Raw genomic sequence first — 20,401 nt, forward strand, 5'->3', positions numbered from 1 at the left:
GGTGAGTTTTACCCATCATTTGTTTCAAATTCCGGATTATCATTCCATTATGCTCATTATAATTCTTTTGTTTGTAGAATCCCCTATTAAGGGGCCTCTTAGTTTGGACCCGCCGTCTTCTGAGGCTTTAGTTGAAAAGGCATCTGATTTAGTGGGTGCATCAACAGCTGTCATTCTTGAACCAACCTTGGTTGTCCAAAAAGCCGGACTATCCTCCTTGGGCGAACCAAGTCATGTTGAAGGCTCTTCCGTCGAACTTGGTATGCTCTAGCTTGTTGTCTTGTATGCATATATATGTTCTGTACTGACTTATTTGCCTTTGTTGCAGTTCCTTTATCATTATCAAATCATATCCAAGCTCTGTTGACAGACGAGGATCCGGATAAGGCTGTCATCTGTTCTAATCTCCAAGGCTTCATCTCCTTTTTGAACTCTATCTCATGGTCTCTTGTTTGTTGGTAGAGATAAACCCGGAATTGGAGAGGAAGAATTTTATATTCTATCTCCTGGTCTCTTGTTTGTTGGTAGAGATAAACCCAGAATCGGAGAGGAAGAATTTTATATTCTATCTCCTGGAGTAAAGAAACTCAAAGTGGGATCTCCACTTAGAGAATCTGGATTGGTTTGAATAATCCTAACTGTCATAAGGTTTGATTACTCAATTCAAAAGTGGACCTTTCGTTCGCAAAAATGAATCGAAAGGAGATTTTGGCTGTGGTCCTAACTGTAGTAAGGTTTGACCAAGTGGGAGTTTTGAGACGATTCTAACCATAGGAATGTTTGATCGTTCCATTTGTGGGCCTCTCGTTCATTAAAGGAATCGAGAGGGGATTTTGGTTGTGGTCTTAACTATTTAAAGGTTTTGACCAATTGAGGAATTGGAGTAGGGTGTAAATAACAATGAGTTCGTTGATTTGCACAAACTACTCGGTGGGAAATTTTGATTTCAAACATAAGAATTTAACACGAAATAATCTGTCGACTGATACAGACTGATGATCATTGATCAATCCGACCGATGGGGGTTTCATAGCGTGAGATTACAAATCATCGAATCTCATCTTCCATGATTACATTACAACGTTTTGCTGAGGGAAGATTAACTGTCATTAAATCTCATCTCAACAAAAGTAATATGAGGATCTTAATTATTTTATAACAATTAAGAATAGATTATTCACATGATCAGTCTTCATTTAGAATAATCAACTGATATCGGGTTATCCTGAAATATCCTATACAGGATTCTCTAGGAACTTCCCGTTTTACATAGGTTATCCTGAACGTATTACGGATAATACTTTTTCAGGAACTTCCCATTTATTGGCATCATTAATGTGTTGCCATCCTGAGTAATCAGACGATAAGCACCGTTTGAATAGACTGTCTCTATCACGAACGGTCCTTCCCATTTAGGTTCAAATTTGCCTTTCTTCTTAGAAGTGAGAATCATAGGCCTTCGAACAGCGAGCACTAGATCTCCTTCTTTAAAGCTTCGTCGTCGGACCTTTTTATCGAAAGCCCGAGAAATTCTAGCTTGATAAAACTCGATTTGTTGTTGAGCTTCCAAGCGTTTCTCATCTAACATCTCTAATTCCTCGAGACGTTTCTGATGATGTTCTTCTGTCGTCATTCCCGTTACGAGAGCGATACGGAGAGAAGGAATCTGCACTTCCAATGGAAGAACGGCTTCACACCCATACGTTAAAGCATACGGGGTGGCTCCGGTAGGCGTGCGGACGGTCGTACGATAAGCCCAGAGAGCTTCGCCGAGTTTGTCATCCCAATCTCGTTTATTGGTTTTCACCAATTTTGCCAGAATTTTGATGATAGTCTTGTTAAAAGCTTCGACCAATCCGTTAGCTGTAGGATTATAAGCAGTCGATGAAACGTCTTTAATCCCGCATTTACTGCAGAACTTGATAAATGCGTTGCTGACGAATTGAGGTCCATTATCGTGCACTATTCGCCTCGGAACACCGTATCGATATATGATATGGTGTTTAATAAATTTGATCACATTACTCGTCTTCACCTCTCGGAGTGGAACTGCTTCTGCCCATTTCGAGAAGTAATCGGTGATTGCTAGAATAAAACGGTCTCCTTTGACCGAAGGCGGAAAAATAGGACCCACAATATCCATTCCCCATGTCTCGAATGGCCACGATGTCGCCGAAGGATGTAGATGTTCAGGAGGTATGTGCATATAGTTTGCATGTAATTGACACGCTTGACATCGCCGGGCGTATTCGACTGTGTCTTTTACCATAGTTGGCCAGTAATACCCGATTCTCCTAAGTCGATCACAGAGTTTAGGACCGAACTGATGTGCACCGCATATCCCATCATGCGCCTCTTTGAGTGCTTGTTCCGCTTCTTTGCCGGATAGACAATGGAGTAAAAGACCATCATAAGATCGTCGATACAACGTTTGCGTTATGGCATTGTAGTAAAATCTCGGTGCTCTCCGCCGAACCGAATCCCTTTCTTTTACGTCTTCCGGTAAGATACCGTGTAAGACATAATCAATAATAGGGAAGCGCCAATCTCGAACTTCGGGTTCAACTCCTGTTGAATATGCTTCTTTGGCAACCGAATCGTAGATAGGGACGATAAGTTGATGAGCTCTCACTGTAATTAATTGTTCTGTCTCGGGAGGTTGAGCCAAGGATACCGACAATGCTGCCAGTGCGTCTGCGTATGCATTTTTGAGAAGCGGAACGTATTCGATGAAAAATTCTTCAAACGAGCTTGCTATCTCGATGGCCACCTGGTGGTATGGAATTAGGTCTCGATTTCTGACTTCATATTCTCCTCGTATTTGATTAACTACCAGTTGAGAATCTCCAAAAGCTTCAAGGTATTCGACCCCCAGCTCTTTGGCGAAATTAAGTCCGATTATTAATGCATTGTATTCGGCCACGTTATTAGAACATGGTTCGGTCAGTGAATATGCTCTAGGCAAGACATGCTTTTCCGGGGAAACTAAAACGACCCCCACTCCTGAGGAGATTTTAGAACATCCGGGTGCACTTGCCACGTTAGTTGATCGGGAAGCCCCATCAAAGTATAACTGCCACACTTGTTGATGTGAGGTAGTATTAACTTTGTGAGTTTCATATGGCAGATCGTCGTACAATTCGACTACATCCTTCGTAGGGTTTTCCGCCAGAAGATCGCAAATAGCTCGATTCGACTACATCCTTCGTAGGGTTTTCCGCCAGAAGATCGCAAATAGCTCGTCCTTTAACTGATTTCTGTTGCTTGAAGTACAAGTCATATTGCGATAGAAGTAGAGCCCACCTGGCTAGACGCCAATTCATAGAGGCCGGTTGGGTCATGAACACTCGGACGGGATTTATGTTGGAAATGACATAAATCGTCTGTCCGACTAAATAATGTTGCATTTTCTGAATCGCGAATACCAAGGCGAGACATTCCTTCTCAATCATTGGATAACGAGACTCAACTCCCACCAATGTATGACTCAGATAATACACAGCATGTTCGTGACCGTTATCGTCGTCTTGTGCGAGTAACGTACTTAACGAATGGCTCGTCGCTTTGACATAAATCAAAAACGGTCTGCCCGATTTCGGTGCAACGAGAATAGGTGGATTCGCCAGATATTTCTTAATATCTTCGAATGCTTTTTGGCATGCTTCATCCCAAACGAATGACACACCTTTCTTTGATATAAACCGACGGATGTATGTCAATCGACCTTGCAACCCTCTGAGTTCTTTAAGATTTCTCGGGGGTTGTAGCTCATGTATTGCCTTCACCTTATCAGGATCAATATGAATACCTTTTGTGGTGACGACGAATCCAAGAAATTTACCGCTCGACATTCCAAGGAAGGATTTAGTCGGGTTCATTTTCAACTGATGAGTTCTCATAAGCTCGAACATTGTCTTCAGGTCGTTAATGTGGTCATTTTTATCATAACTCTTAATGACCAGGTCATCAACGTAACATTCGACGGTCTTCCGGAGGTGCTCTTGAAAGATCTTCGTCATTGCTCGTTGGTAGGTAGCACCGGCATTCTTCAAGCCGAATGGCATAACAGTATAACAAAAGACACCCAGGGGTGTTCTAAATGTTGTATGTTTTTCATCATCCGGGTGCATCTTGATTTGATTATACCCAGAAAATCCATCCATGAATGACATTCTTTCAAACCCGCATGTGTTGTCAATGATGACGTCCGTAATCGGTAGAGGAAAGTCGTCTTTGGGGCAGGCCGTATTCAGATCTCTGAAGTCAATACAGATCCTGATTTTTCCATTCTTTTTAAGGACTGGAACGATATTGGCCAACCATTCAGGATGTTGTTCTTCTCTGACAAATCCTGAATCAATTAGCTTCTTGACTTCAGCTTCTATCGCCTCCATAATCTACCGACGAAACCGTCTTTGTTGTTGTTTGACAGGTTTAACAATTAAGGCTATGCATTGCTACGTCTGGGTCGAGTCCCGACATATCTTCGTAGTTCCAAGCGAAAACGTCGATATATTCTTTAACTAGGGCTATTAGTTCCTCTTTTTCTTCCGACGGAAGATTACCGCTGATAAATATAGGTTTTGGATTAACTTCGTTACCCATATTAACTTGAACTACCTTATCCTCGGTAGGAGGTTCTCTTTGCTCAAATCGATCGCCGTATTGGATATTCATTTAATGTATCCAAGGATCTTCCCAAGTGGGCAACTGAACGTCTTCTTCTGTTGTAGCAGGATCAACCGTTGCCATGTTTGACATGAGAGTTTTGAACTTTTCTCCAATGCTCACATCAGAATCCCAATTCGAGGTGTCGGATGAATGTCCGCTCCTATCTATTAATTGGTTAATGATTTGTTGGCCATAATCGTCTTCGGATGAATCATAACCTAGACCTCTATTACGACTGTAATAATTATCTGGCTTTCCTTTTGGTACATAGGCAGGACGGGGTGGAACCCTAACACCTTGACCAAAATAAAGACCTTCACCGTGCAAGAGGTCATAACCTTGTTTTGTCATATAACCATTCGCTTGTGAACTATACCAAGAGAAATGTCGCCCGGGTTTTTCTTCATCCGAACTGGTGTCCAAGAAAAGATCAGGAGTTGGGGATGGATCCCCTTTTCCAAAGATTATTTCTTTTTCACCCATTGTCTTTGCGGGTAGAATCACAGTTGTTCCAACTGGATTTTGAAGATATTTTATCATCGTGCAAGACGAACGAAGTGGCATGTGTAGACTAGGATTGTCATACAATTCCTGCATTACATTATCAAGACAAGGCGAATACTCTAAATCATCCTTTATTATTTCATCGGCAAGTTGCCAGTTACAACTTTCGTCCGACGATTCATCACCGTCAAGATCGATTACAAGAGGTTCAATGTCATTTAGTACAAGACCTTCACTATAATCGAGCCCGGCTTCGGTATCAGCTTCTTCTCCGCTGTCCGTACCATGGGCCGATGGTTCAGTATCGGACTCAGCACCATAAAGAAGGGAGTCAGTAAAGTAATTTTCTAACCCCTTGAATGGTTGCTTATCCGCGACCACCGTCTTGACCTCCTCATTAGTGTCGACATATTTCAAACACTGATGGAGGGTGGAGGGAACTATAAGATTACCGTGGATCCATGGGCGACCCAACAGCAAGTTATAGGAAGTCTCCGCATCGATCACATAGCAGGTGACTTCAGACTTCAGATCTCCACCCGGATTTTTCCTAACGGTCTTGACCCGCTAGTATTGAACCCATAGATAACCGTTCCTGTGGAGGCTAACTTGCTGGCGGGGATTCCGAGATGGTACATCAACCGCAGTGGCATGATGCTAACAGCAGAACCCGGATCGACTTGGATCCGGTTGACGACGCTAGAGCCAATATATCCGGCGAAATATAGAGGCCTATCATGCTTCGAATTCCTGACTTGCATATCTTCTTTGGTGAAAGCGATGCAAGGAAATTTGGTGGCTGCCAGATTGCAATGCTGCACTGATGACTCTGGCTTTTCAGGAGTTGGCTTGATCTGAGTGAGGAATACCTCGCGCAACAACTCGTATAGCGTAATCCTTGCTGGGATATTGGCCAGCTGAGCCATAACGTCGAAACGATATGGTGCGTTCGAGCTTTCCGGTTTATCTTGTCCAATCGGTCGGCTGAAACAAGGCTGCTTCGAAACTTGAATCTCTTTATGTTGGGGTTCCTTCTCTTTTTGCTTAGCCGGTTGTTGCGGCTTTTCAGCAGCTACTGGAGGAGTTACAACTATCCCCAGCTCCTTCGGAGTTGTAGCATTTGGATTAGAGGTTTCAGGATAGCGAAAACTTCTTGTTCTCCATCAGAAAGTGATAAAGCTGCTATCTCCTCATCGTTCTTCTCGGGAATCGCCGAGGCTCCATAGCAGGATTTCTCTTTTCCCTTGCCCTTTGATTTCTTCTTTGATGTGGATGTTGTCCACTGTTCATCTTCAAGCAAATCCGGATGAACCCAAATGATTTCTCCATTGGGGGTTGTGTGAGATACAAGCCCCTTCTGGCGCTGTCCATGAGGGTCATCGTTGATGGTTTGCACTTTGACCTTTGATACTGGCTCTGCTTGAAACCAGGACAAAGGAACCGATCCGAAGCTAATTGAGACCGCGTTTGCACCTACTTTCTTCTCTTTCGGCTTCGGCGTCATAATACTAACATCAATTAAGGTTTGTATTTTGTCCTTTAAGACATAACACGTTTTAGTGGGATGGTGGACCCTCCTGTGATAGGCACAATACTTCGGGTCATTGGTCTTCATTGCTTCTTCTTGGTTTGTGACCGGTGGAAGCTTGATTTTGTTATTTTCTAACAAGTATTTGAAGATGACCGGAACTTCATCATCTTTGAAAGAGTATTCCTTCGGAAATCTGGGCTCAGAATTCTTAAACTGCTTCTGAGGTTGTTGATTCTGATTTGGTGCCAACTGGAAGGATGACTGCTGCGGTTGTTGTTGCGGCGGCTGTTGCGACGTTTGATGTGCATCCACAGCTACTGCGGACCCTTTTCCTCTGCCTCGAGGGTTAAAGTTCTGCTTTTGATTATTAGCTGGTGGCAAACCTCTCTCCAAGTTCTTTCTCTTGAGAAAGCGTTCAGCCTGTTCACCTCTCACTTTCAACTCCTTCCAAGTTTTAGAGGGCACAACTCCCATGACCTCTAATACATCCAGCGACAGGTTATTATGACATGTTTGCAGAATAAATTCCTCCGTGAGTGGATCTCTACAGTTCACCGCTTTGTCCCGGAATCGTTTGACAAAGACATCGACCGATTCTCTATCCTTCTGCTTCTCATCCAACAACGTGCCAATTGAGACCTCTGTGTCGTCGTCAAAAAAATTAGTGAGGAATAGTTCTTCCATATCCTCCCAGCTAGTGATACTCCCGGGCTTAAGGCGTCGGTACCAATCGAATGTAGGCCCGCGAAGGGTTCCTACGAATGACCGGACCATCAGGGCTTCGTTCCCGGATATTGCGCCGAGATACGACTTGAAATAGATCAAGTGCTGAGTTGGTGAACCCCTGCCATCAAAAGGAGTAAAGTTAATCAAATTAAATTTCTGGGGATAAGGAATCAGGTCCCAGTTGATCCGGCGTGATTGCAAATGATTCTCTGACTTGCCCAACACTGGATGCGGTGTCGTCAGAAGCGACAGCAGAACAAGTATCTGATAATTCTTCGTCTGAAGATAAACCCCCGTGCATTCTCTTGTAATCCCGACGTAGGTTGGCTCTTCTTTGTAGCCGCAACATCCTTTGAGAAAGGCCCCGCTCAACTCTCCCTCCCGGAGAGAAATTAGGGTCATGGTTGACTGACCGTTGCTTTCCTTTGTTGGTCATGTTGATAGTGACCTCAGGGAAATCATCTTGTCGGATTATAGGTTTTTTCTTGTTGAAACGTCTCATTTTGGGTCTTGACGCTTCATTGGACATTCTTTGAAATACGGAGACTCTTGTTGAATTATTTTTAGAGCATCCGCATTCTGTCAGCACTGCTTTAATGAGTCTCTCGCAAGCGCAATGAGACTCGTTTTCTCGGACAATCCTTTTTTTTGAATTGTTTTTCTGATAGTACAGCTCGTCGTTATTATGACTTGAGCAACCTATCTTTTGTTTCTGAACTTTGTTAACGTGCACAGGACGACTGGTCGTCGCCTCTGGGCGATTTAAAGTTGAATTTTTAAATCCACCCCTTTGCGGAAGTGGGGTTTTCATAGGTCCTAAACGAGAGTGAACTGGTATTCTCTCGTTCTGGACTTGTGCAGTTCTGACAGGTGGGTGTTTACGACCCCCTGTATATGAAACCACCATGGGTTTATTTGCTGGACTTGGTTGTTCTTTGGCCGGGGCTTTGCCTCGATCGTCAACCGAAGGGCCGAGGCGATCCGCCATTGTTATTTTAAACTTGGACAAATCTGGGCTAACGCAGGGTTTCACCGTTGATGTAGTAGACGGGCCCGGAACGGATGCTTGCGGCGTCTTTGGCATCCAAACTCTGCGGTTCTTCGGTGGCTTTTCAGACACCGTCTCCTTCTTGGTTTCTTGTGCTTGTTGACGAAGAGCGCGAGCACGGGCGGCCTTCGCCTTACGCCTTTGTATCCGTTCCTTGAGGGTTGAACGGGCCCTTTTGACGAGAGTCCACTCCTCCGTCGTAAGTTGTGCAGAAATATGATTATCTTGCCGTTGAGGCAACTGAGTCATTTTCTGTTTCCTTGACTCTAGGTCCGCATAGTAATGGACCCCGTCGGTTTGTTGCATGGCCTTAGCCAATTGACGAGCACGGCGCTGGCGCTGTCTCTGACGAGCTCTCTTCGTCAACACCGGTGAGCTATTGATTAACGACTCCGTAATGGGTGTAGAGTCGTTTTGAGTAGGGATGTTGCAAGGAGATTCCTTAGCAGCAGTCGGGCAAGAATCTTCGCCTGCGGTCTCCGTTGGAATTGCAGACTTGAAAGTTTTCTTGAAAGGTGAAATCTTCCTATATTTGCGAGACGGGGAAGATTTCGCAGATGAGGATGATAAATATTCCTCAAACTTTGCTTGATCGAATTCATATTCGATCTCTTCATTGACAACGATCTTGATCGGTTGCGACACCGCGGCCTCGGCAGCGAGGCCGCTGGCTCCCACTGTGGTCGCCAGTTTGTTTTCGTGGTCGCCAGTTTGTTTTCGTCAAAAATTGGTTTTGTTGAGGAATTCATTATACTTTTGTTTGATTACAACAAATTCAAAGAAATAGTCTTTTTTAAGACCTTTTCTACACAACAAAGCAAAAAATTACAACTCTTGAGAAAATAACACAAAAATCGTCTATCAATTCTTGTTTTTGTGGGACTTTGCCTGTGCCAGGAATGCTTTGGTTCGTGGACCGCCGAATCACAGATCGTGAAGGGGGTTTACTGATTCTGACTTCGTTTATCGAAGTGAGAAATTGAAATGATATCTTATCAAAGTAAGATAGTCGTTCTTCTTAAAATCAAGTCAAAGCTCAATTTCAAGGAGTTGCACGAAAACTCAAATCTGCTCTCTCTGCTCTGGATTGCTCTAAAATATGCTCGATCCTCGTCAGAAATGACCCTAGGGGGGTATTTATAGCCTCTGGAGTTCATAACTAAAAAAACTCAACAAACGACGAAATTAGACAGTGTTTGCTGTCTCGGCCCGCGAGATAGTAAATACTATCTCGGAAATAGTAACCGCAGGCAGTTTTCGTTTTAACTGCATTCCCACGTTTCAAACTCCGTTATTTTGGCAGTTATTCACGTGATTTTCGCCCACGATGTTTCCCACGTCCCTTGGCAGTTAATGGACACGTGTAGGGCAGTTACAAAGGTGGTTTTTTGACCATTTCAAATGTCTCGCTGGCGAGACAGCAAATACTGTCTCGCTGGCGAGACAGCAAATACTGTCTCGCTGCGAGACAGCAAAGACTGTCTCGGTGGCGAGACAGCAAAGTCTGTCTCGCTGGCGAGACAGTTCATATCTGTCAGTTTTAAATGGTTTTCCCTATGTTTGGATATCTATTAGCATTTTTTGATGCCTACACTAGCATCACAACAAAACATCATAACAAGTATACCATCCACAAAAACTCCCAAAAGTACCTAACATACTGAAAGAATTTCTTTAATCCAAAATGATGAGCCAAGCAGTCACATCTCCATTCCAGTAACTTCTTGCCCTTGATACTGTCACCTCACTTACCACACATGAGAAGTCTTAAGAGCAGCTTAGATGAGCTCTCCTCTCGAGGCAGTGCATTGCACACTCACTCAATATATACCTGTAGAATCCATAGCTCCAACTCTTTCTTATCTAACTTCAGAATGTTTTTGGGCACCAGTCTCCTAATGCGATTGATCTCCCATAACTTGAAAAGAGTCTCCAATTTCTCTATCATATGCTCAGAAAAAAAATGAGAACCATCTGAAATATTGTTTTACCATAAAGAAGATAAATGATTACTTTTGCTCCACAATTCAAGTGCATATTCTTGCTTATCAGTGACAATTCGCAAATTTCTTTCTTGCCATATCATCCATAAGAGAGCAACAAAATGAACATCTCATAATAGCCTCTTGAAAAGAGTCTGTTCGGTTATTTCCTAAAAATCAAGAAATGGAAATGGAAAAGGTGAAAATCTCAAAAAGTTCTATTTCTTCCATTTCCATCCCTAAAACTCACCCACAACATCCAATAAAATATTATTTTCATCCAACAACTCATCCACATCATCTAATAAAATATTATTTTCATCTAACCACTCATCCATCACATCTAATAAAATATTATTTTCATCTAACAACTTATCCATCACATCTAATAAAATATTATTTTCATCCAAACATCACTCATCTCATCTCTTCTCATCATTTCAAATCACTCATATCATCCAATAAAATATTATAACATTTCACCTCATCTCATTAACATTTTATTTCTTTGTTTTCATCCCAAAAAGTTGTGAATACACTTTTCTTAAGTGTGGGTCACACCACCCAATAATACAATGACAACTCATCTCATCTCATTTTATTTTTTATTTTTAAGAATGAACCAAATAAAAGAAAACAACAAACTACAGGAAATAGGTTTCTTATAATTCATTTCCTTATTTTTTTGGCCAACCAAAAAAAGAAAACAACAAACTACAGGAAATAGGTTTCTTATAATTCATTTCCTTATTTTTTTGGCCAACCAAACAACATCAAAACTAGTTTTCTTAAAAAATCACTCACATCATCCAATAATAATGTGACAACTCATCTCATCTCATCTCCATTTCTTTGATTACCTTCTTTTTTTAGCCAACCAAACAATTCAAAAACCTATTTTCTTAGAAATAGATTTCATTTTCTTTGATTTCCCTCTTTTTTTAGGCAAACGAACAGGCATTCCTTAAGATCTTTAAGAAATTGCATCTCCAAACTGTCCTTAAGATCTTTACCTACTCAAAATCACCCCCGACTACCATCTTTAAATCCGAGAGAATTTCAAAATGAAGAAACACATGAGAATGCGATTCATTATTTGCATCGCATAGCACACACATTGGATCAACATGCATTCCTTTTCTAATCAAAGTGCTTTTAGTGATTAAACAATCTTTGATTCCAACCGAACCCAAAATTTGACTTTAGGAGGAACTGGTACATGTAGGCTTTAATCGTGATTAAATCATAGAGATTAAACAACAATAAGAGTGGAAGCTATACCAGAATCCATAGCTAGGATTTGCACTGATCTGACTTGGGTTTTGATGATCTTCTAATCTTAGGGTTTCTCATTAGTTTCTCTTTAGATGGGGATAAGAGAATTGAGTTTGTTAACCTTAGATTAGGGACCATAACCCCATATATATGTGTTGTACATTTATAATTTGACCCCTCATCAAATTATAAATACAACCTGGTATCTGCACATTTAGCCCAAGATTTAATTAAATACCCATTAACCCAAATTGATTGATCACTTTATGATAGTAATACACACTGATAAACATATGTACCCACAATTAGATTTAAATCCAACAATCTCCCACTTGGGCACCATATTATTCCTTAAAGTGTGTATAACCTTATGAACTCAAAAATTGCTATCACTGGAAAGAGTATTTCCAAACAATCTCATCCATTGAGTATATCAATATAGGATCAAAGTGGCATTCGTCATATTTATCGTGACTAGACCCATTAATTGTCACTTATACCAATACAATCAAACGACATAGATCAATCATAGATATGCAGCATGAAAATTACATACAATGTGATTAGTACATGTCTATTTTTAACTGGTCCTACCTTAAACTTTAGCGAGGTCAACCTCAACATAATGTAACAGAGTGTATGAACTGAATATTTTATTCTGATCAGACAATACAATATAACATAAGGCACCACAATCACAAACTCCCACTAAATCACGATATCATCAATTAATACCACACCCATATGAGCGTGTGCTCATGAAAGACCTAAGGTGGCAATCCTTTAGTAAGAGGGTCAGCTATCATGGAGTTTATTCCAATGTGCTCTATGGATATCTGTCCATTCTGTATCCTTTCTTTCACAACTAGAAACTTAATATCAATATATTTTGACTTTGTTAAGCTCTTGTTGTTATTGGAATACATAACTGTAGATTTATTGTCACAATATAACCTTAATGGTCTTTTAACATTTTTCAGAATGCGCAGTCTCGTGACAAAATTTCGTAGCCATATTCCCTGATTGGATGCCTCATAGCAAGCTACAAATTCTGCTATCATAGTGGAGGAAGCTACAAATGTTTGTTTGATATTTTTCCATGATATAGCTTCTCCTACTAACATATAGATATAGCTTGATGTAGACTTTCTGCTATCTTGGCATCCAGTAAAATCAGAATCAGAATACCCAATAACCTCCAACTATTCTGATTTTCTGTATGTGAGCATATAATCTTTTATTTTCTGAAGATACCTCATAACCCTTTTGGCTGCTATCCAATGATCCATACCAGAGTTGCTTAAGCATCTGCCTAATATCTCAACAATATACGCAATATCCGAACGCGTACACACCTGAGCATACATTAGACTTCCCACAGCCGAAGCATAAGGAATCTTCTGCATTTTCTGAATTTCAAGGTTGCCTTTAGGGCACTGATTGAGACTGAACATGTCTCCTTTAGCAACAGGGATGTCACCTGGTCTACAGTCTTGCATGCCAAACCTTTTGAGTACTTTATCGATATAGCTCTTTTGTGATAACTCAAGTATACCTCGAGAACGATCTTAATGTATCTGAATTCCTAATATAAAAGAGGCATCCCCAAGATCTTTCATCTCAAAATTCTTTGATAGAAATCTCTTGGATTCGTGCAACATTCCTATATCATTAGTGGCAAGCAATATGTCATCGACATACAGGACCAGGAAAACATACTTACTCCCACTGAACTTGTGATATACATAGTCATTAATAATATTCATCTCAAAACAAACGAGATAATTATTTGTTGAAACTTGTAATACCATTGACGAGGATCTTGCTTGAGTCCATAGATGAGTTTTTAAATTTGCAAACCATATTCTTTAGGTCTCCTGACATAAAAATTTCTGGTTGCACCATATAAATCATCTCATCAATGTCGCCATTGAGAAATGCAGTCTTAACATCTATCTGATGTAACTCAAGATCAAAATGAGCAACAAGCGTCATGATTGTTCTAAAAGAGTCTTTCGATGAAACCGGAGAGAAAGTCTCTGTATAATCAATGTCTTCCGTTTGAGTAAAGCCTTTAGCTACAAGACTGTAGGTGTCAAAAATTACCTACGGGCTATCGCACGTAGCTCGAAGCAGAGAGAAGATGATGAACATTACTATCCGAGTCACAGAAGCTTAATTGACGTCGACAAGCGTATGAAGTGAGTCGACGAACTGTATGAAGCAGTGGAGCTGCAGAATAACGAAGATACGAACTGATCAAGAGTTACGCTTCACCTATGAAAGATAAAGCACCCCTCGTATCTCATCTACTCCATGTATGATTCAACCATGAGAGCTCATATATCTCTTCGTCATCTTTTCTATGCACTTTGAATCGCGTAATTCCGAGTTCGGGCGATAAAAATACAGCAATTTTGATCGGGGCACGCCTGAATGGTGCCTAGGCCTTGGTGGAGACACTACGGGTGTCTTGGCCAAGGCCGAGACACCGAGGGTGTCCGTAGACCTAAAAACATAGTTTTGAGCTGTTTTCGACCATTAACCGCCTGGATTTATTCCAACTGATCTAATATTATCCAAGAACATGATAATATGGTTATAATTAAGGATAAGATCGAATCGATCGGTCTTATCATAAAACGAATGTCCCGAAGCCTATAAATACAGCTCTAGGGCCTTCATTTGCACAGATCTGGAATTCTTGAGCCTTGGCGAAGCCCTACTGAATTGGAGACTGAATGAGCACGAATTTCAGAGAAGAGGAGGAGATCGGATCGAGTTCTTCGGCATAAAGAAGAAGAGTATGTCAGATCTATAGTTCCTGGTTCCTTCCCTTGAGATCGTACCTAGCTGCGATCTCGAGAAGAATGATTATCTCGATGTTGTTGAGATAATTGCTTCGGTTTCTTAATTCCTTCACAAATCAACGAAACTCAGGACTGATTTGATTGTTTGGTAGTCCACGGATATCAACGTCCCAGTCACAGACAAAGATCGTCACGCAAGCAGCGGAAGATAAACGTCCGTTGCGTTTGTTTGAGAAGAGTTATAATTTTTATTATTTTATTGTTGTTTTCGTCGAAAGTTGATGCTATTGTGGAATTCATTATATCTTCGACCGATTACAACGAATTCAAAAGAAAATAGTTTTTTTATAAGACTTTTTTTACACAATAAAAGGAAAATTACAACTCTCTAGAAAATAACATAGAAATTGTTTATCGATTCCTGTTTTGTGGGACTTTGCCTGTGCCGGGAATGCTTTGACTCGTGGACCACCTATTCACAGATCGTGAGAGTCTTTGGTATTCTTTCTTCGTTTAGAAGCAAGAATGAAAATTAGTGAATATCTTATCAAAGTAAGATGAACACTCTTCTTAAGATCAAGTCAAAGCTCAAATCTCAAGGAATCACATGAGTAACTCAAGTCTACTGCTCTATCTGCTCTCTGTTCTCAGATCTGCTCGAATCCTCCTCAGTAATGGACCTTGGGGGGGTATTTATAGCTTCTGGGGATATTTAACTGAAAATACAACATCATAGGAGCGTTTTGCCTGCGAGACGGTGTTGTCTGTCTCGGCGGGCGGGCCGAGACAGTAATGACTGTCTCGGCTTCCGAGATAGTAAAGACTGCCTCGAAAAACCTAAACTGCCCGACGGTTTCCATTGTAACTACCTTCCTACATTTCAAACTCCGTTATTTTGACAGTTATCTACGTGATTCTCGCCCACATTATTTCCCACGTTCTTTGACAGTTAATGGACACGTGTCATGTAGTTATTTCAGTAACTTTTGATCATTTCAGAGCTGTCTCTCATGCGAGACAGTAGACACTGTCTCGCACTGTGAGATAGTCTACACTGTCTCGCATGTGCGAGATAGTCATCACTATCTCGCACCACGAGACAGTCAAATCTGTCTCGTGTGTGAGACAGTCTACACTGTCTTGATCATTCTGAGACAGTGCAAGGTTATTTTCTGTGATCTTTGGATGATCTTCTTGTTGTTTTGAGCTGTGTTTGGATATCTATCAGTATTTTTTGACTTATACAGATACCCCCTCCAAAGTATTCCAGACTCACTCCTTTATAGAGGAGTCTGGGATACTTTGGATAAGACAGGTCTAACTTACAATCCCTTCAATACTTGGTTGAATAAATCGTGTAGAAGGACCCGTAAATGGCTTCAACTCTTGACCTCTTTATCTCTTAATCTATTCAGTACTCTGTAGAATAGCTAAGACTCTTTCGGTACTACGTTTATCGCTTGACCGTTGTCGAGATCTTGAACCGAAGCTGGAATTTATACTTGTGAATTTAGCATTTGTCACCAAATTGATACTGGATTGTTTATCACTGTATCAGTCTTCATAAAAACATAGTTTATACTCATGTATTTTTTTCTTTTCTTTTTTTCGGAGTTTTCGGGAAATAGTTTAACCTCGTATACCCGTTGGGAGGCAATCAAGTTATTCTTAAGAATATTCTGGGTGATATTCTCCAGAAACTTCTTGTTGAGGGTAGGGAAACAGTTTAGACTCGTGTACCTATTGGAGTATCCACATGTGTTGTATCTAGATTGTGGTTGAAAATGCTACCAAATGGAAGCTTCTGTCCGAGATAGTGTTGTCTGTCTCACGAGACGAGACAATGTAGACTGTCTCGCGTGGCAAAACAGTATTGTCTGTCTCACTCTGCGAGACAATGTTTTTTGTCTCACGCTGCAAGACAATATTTTCTGCCTTGTGCTGCGAGACAGTGTTTTCTGTCTCGCGCTGCAAGACAATGAGCATGAAAGTCGGACTTAGGGTTTTTTTCAAGGGTTTTCACGTCGGATTTCAGCGATCTTTTGGGCGATTTCTTGGTGATCTTCGACGAGTTTTTTGCCTCTTCTTCCTCTCTTTGTTTCTGATTTGGGTAGAACTCTCGTTGGGAAGGGGATCTCATTTGAAGCTCGAAGGAATATTCTAGGTTTGCTCTTTGAAATCTTAATTTCATGTTCTTATGCCTTGCATGCAATGTTTTGGGCATATTTCGTGATATTTTTTTGTTGATTCTAACCCCAAAACACTAACCTTTTCGTTGGATTTCAATGTAGATCATATTTTCATCATGTCGCCGAGGAGATCTTGAGTTCCCCGAGGCCGTCTGACTATCCAGACTACCGAGCAGGCTGATCCCGTTGCCGCTTCATATGGGGGTACACTTCTTTCACCCTTTCACAAATTTAAACACTGCATCTTGTCAATTTCATCTGTATCTATCCATCTTTATACGTAAATCCTCGTTTGTCATCCTTTGAGATGCATTTGAGAAGAGCCGGTATCGACGCTAGAAAGTGTTTGTTTTGCTTGGACAAGACACACTTCAGAGTATACAGGGGCGATTTTACCTTATCCCACATATTTTGAGAGGTTCTGATATGCCGTTATAATGCTCGTGCATAGTAACACATATCTCTTTCATACGTGAGGTAAATAAAAACCGCCGCACATGTTGAGAGATGGCGATTATATCTTATGGGATAAGATACACCACATTCTTTAAAATTTTATGTATTTCCCCTTTTTTTATCAGTCCATTTTCCTTCCGTAATCTTCACCGCTAGTGAAGTCACGGGTCAAAGTAGTGTCACCCACTCTTACTATGAAGGACTCCCATTAGTTGAATCATCTCCCCAGTTCAGATCAGACTATAGCAAAGGAGCAATGAAGTTGATACGATAGGGTAGTTGTCGTGTTCTACGACGGTTGATCACGGATGCTACTTTAATCTCAGAGCAGGACTCGAATCAGTGTATAAGGAAACCAGATTTCCTGTTTGGTGACTCTATAAGAGATCCGGAAATCGTTTCTTATAGACCTGTGCAGTGGTTGCATGTGAGTGGGTCGACCTTCTTGTACCTGCCCTGGATTCCTCAGGAGCATTCACTTTTGAAGTTTAGAAACTTGGCAGTTGGTCGGGAGATGTTTTGGAGATTGACCGAAAACCACGAACGCGTTCATTGTGGTTTCATTAGTAAAGAGGCTACCCTAGGTTCTAGTGACAAAGCTTCCGTGCGAGGACTTCACCCCGGTATTTTAGGCCAAGATAATCTGCCCCAGAATGAAAAGGCGACACAGGCAAACACCATGAAGAACAGGTTAGCTGTGTTGGGAAAAGAATTCCCCATCAAGAAATTTAGATGTTATGGATGGGTTCATTATTTTGGAGATAAGTGGTGGATAAGAATGACTCGATATGTATTGAATCGCTGGGGGCGAGAATTATCAGAGTTAGGGTTATCAGTTCCGATTCGCGCAAGTATGTACGGTCTGCAGATCAGCATGGATCACTTCTTCGCTTTGTTCGAGATCTACAATCCCGACACCAACACTTTCTTCACTAAGAACGGGGAGTTTGGACTGCCATTACATGAAATGATGAAGGTATCGGGGTTGCCTATAGGTGACGTTCCATATCAAGAATTCTTCCCCACTGTCAGTCAACTGAATAGGATAAAGGATCGGTCAGCCGTGACCTATGACACCTTATAGGAGTTGACATGCCACTATCATATAGCTGTGGCCGAGATGGAGACTAGAGCTAAGAAGAAATCCCCCTAGATTAGCTTAAAACAATTCACGGATTATTTGTTCAAGAACCTTGAGAGCCGTTCGAAAGAAGTGTGTGGACTATCCCCCTTAACTCCGAATGAGATTAACCGGTTGTTGGAGAGGACGAACGCACAATCTTACACTTCCCGCTCAGAAGACGGCTTTCCTCACGGTACCAAATTCCGTTCTTATTTGTGGTAATCCAGCATTCCGATTAATTCAACCACCCTAATAGCTGGCTTTTTGGCCATATGGTTGAAGAGGTGTGTTGTCCCCCATCAACCCTCTGATGCGATGCCGATCGAAGTGTTGTATCCGGCCGTTCAATTAGCCACAAGTCGTAAGTTATCTGTACTTCCTGCTATGGTAGCTGATATTCATAGTGGATTGCGACAATTGGCTTATGTATTTACTCAACAGGGAAAGAAATCATCCGCTGGAATATCCATGCCGAAACTAGAATTACCATACACCTACTTGATGACCTAGTTGGTACTTCACTGGCCAGACTTAATGGAGGCTCCTGAGACAGTAGATCCAAGCCTCCCTCTACTACAGACTCTTGAAGGTTGTAAGTGGGTCAAACATCAGTGGCTAGGTATATCTAGACAATTCAAAGTCCACAAGTGCTGGGAGTTCTTTGCTTGTTTCCCTCAATTCTCTGGGACTTACAATGTAATTCTATTGGATGCTGAAGAACCTAGGCAGAATTGCACGATTTTAGATGTCGATTGCTTCCGATGGTTGATGAACATCTGACCAGGTTATCTAGTATTCAGGGTGAAGGATGTCTATCATATCGATCCATACTTTCCATGCCGGTTTGCTCGTCAATTCAGCTATGATCAACTGTACGTCGGCAACCCGAACCGTCAACTTAGGGTTCGAGGTGGACTTATTGATGGGGCGAGAGCCTGGTTTTGGGGCATCGTCGGTTGTACGAATGCTGAGTTTGACCTCCCTCTAGAGATGCCTCCTCTGTAGATGACTTTTCTTTACTGTAAGTGGCTGATAGCTGCCAGTACTGTTGCTCAAAAGAGGAGGATATCCAAACTAGAGGAAGAAAGAGCCTCCCAACGGGAAACAAAAGCAGTCCATGAAACTGTGCTATCACCTCGAAGGAAAGAAGCCGTCGATGTTAGCCCTTATGTTTTGATGATGTTCTTACAACCACCATTATCGGTACTAATGGCTTATTGAGTATAAATGTAGTAAATTCATTTGTCAAGCTCGTTAGTGCCATCAACGGAGGATGGATGGAATATACGCTACAACGAAGATATCCAAAGGAGGAGGAGGCCAAGAGATGAAGCAACGTTATTTCAAGAACGACAAATTCGAATAAAAGCTTCATCCGATTCAAGCTATATCAAAGCTCAAATATTGCTCTCTATATGAGGATATTAGCTTTCTTTTGTTTTTTCTCTCTAGTGCTAGAATGTAGGCAAAGAGTTACTGAGTTTACTTGAAGCTATTGGGAATCACACACACGTTTTTAGACTTATGCTTTTAAGCGTTTTTCACAAAATACTATTTTTCACAAGTATGAGTACCTATCTGCAAAAATCTTTTTTCAAACAGTTTGTTTTTAGTATTAAAAACATTTTACAAAGTTTCAGAATTTTCAGAGGTCAAATAAATATTTTGCAAATATTTCAAGTTGGTCAAAAATCAGATTTCAGAAAATATCAGAAATCGGTCGACCGGTCCGGTCGACCGATCCAAACAGTTTGTTTTTAGTATTAAAAACATTTTACAAAGTTTCAGAATTTTCAGAGGTCAAATAAATATTTTGCAAATATTTCAAGTTGGTCAAAAATCCTTTTTCAAGAAAATATCAGAAATCGGTCGACCGGTACGGTCGCCGGATCCTATGACCTTTCGTCAGTATTTTTCCAGAGAGTCGTCGGTCGACCGGTACGGTCGACCGAAATTTCGATCTTTAAATCGGTCGACCGTCGTGTGGGATCGCTGTGTAGACGAAGTTCCGGCTTCCAAACCGGGTGTGTAGTGGATTTCTCCTCGAGAGTGGGGAGCGGGGACGTAGGCCAGAGGGCCGAACCTC

Source organism: Asparagus officinalis, chromosome 7 (genome assembly GCF_001876935.1).
Source record: "Asparagus officinalis chromosome 7, Aspof.V1, whole genome shotgun sequence".
In the NCBI taxonomy this organism is placed as follows: domain Eukaryota; kingdom Viridiplantae; phylum Streptophyta; class Magnoliopsida; order Asparagales; family Asparagaceae; genus Asparagus; species Asparagus officinalis.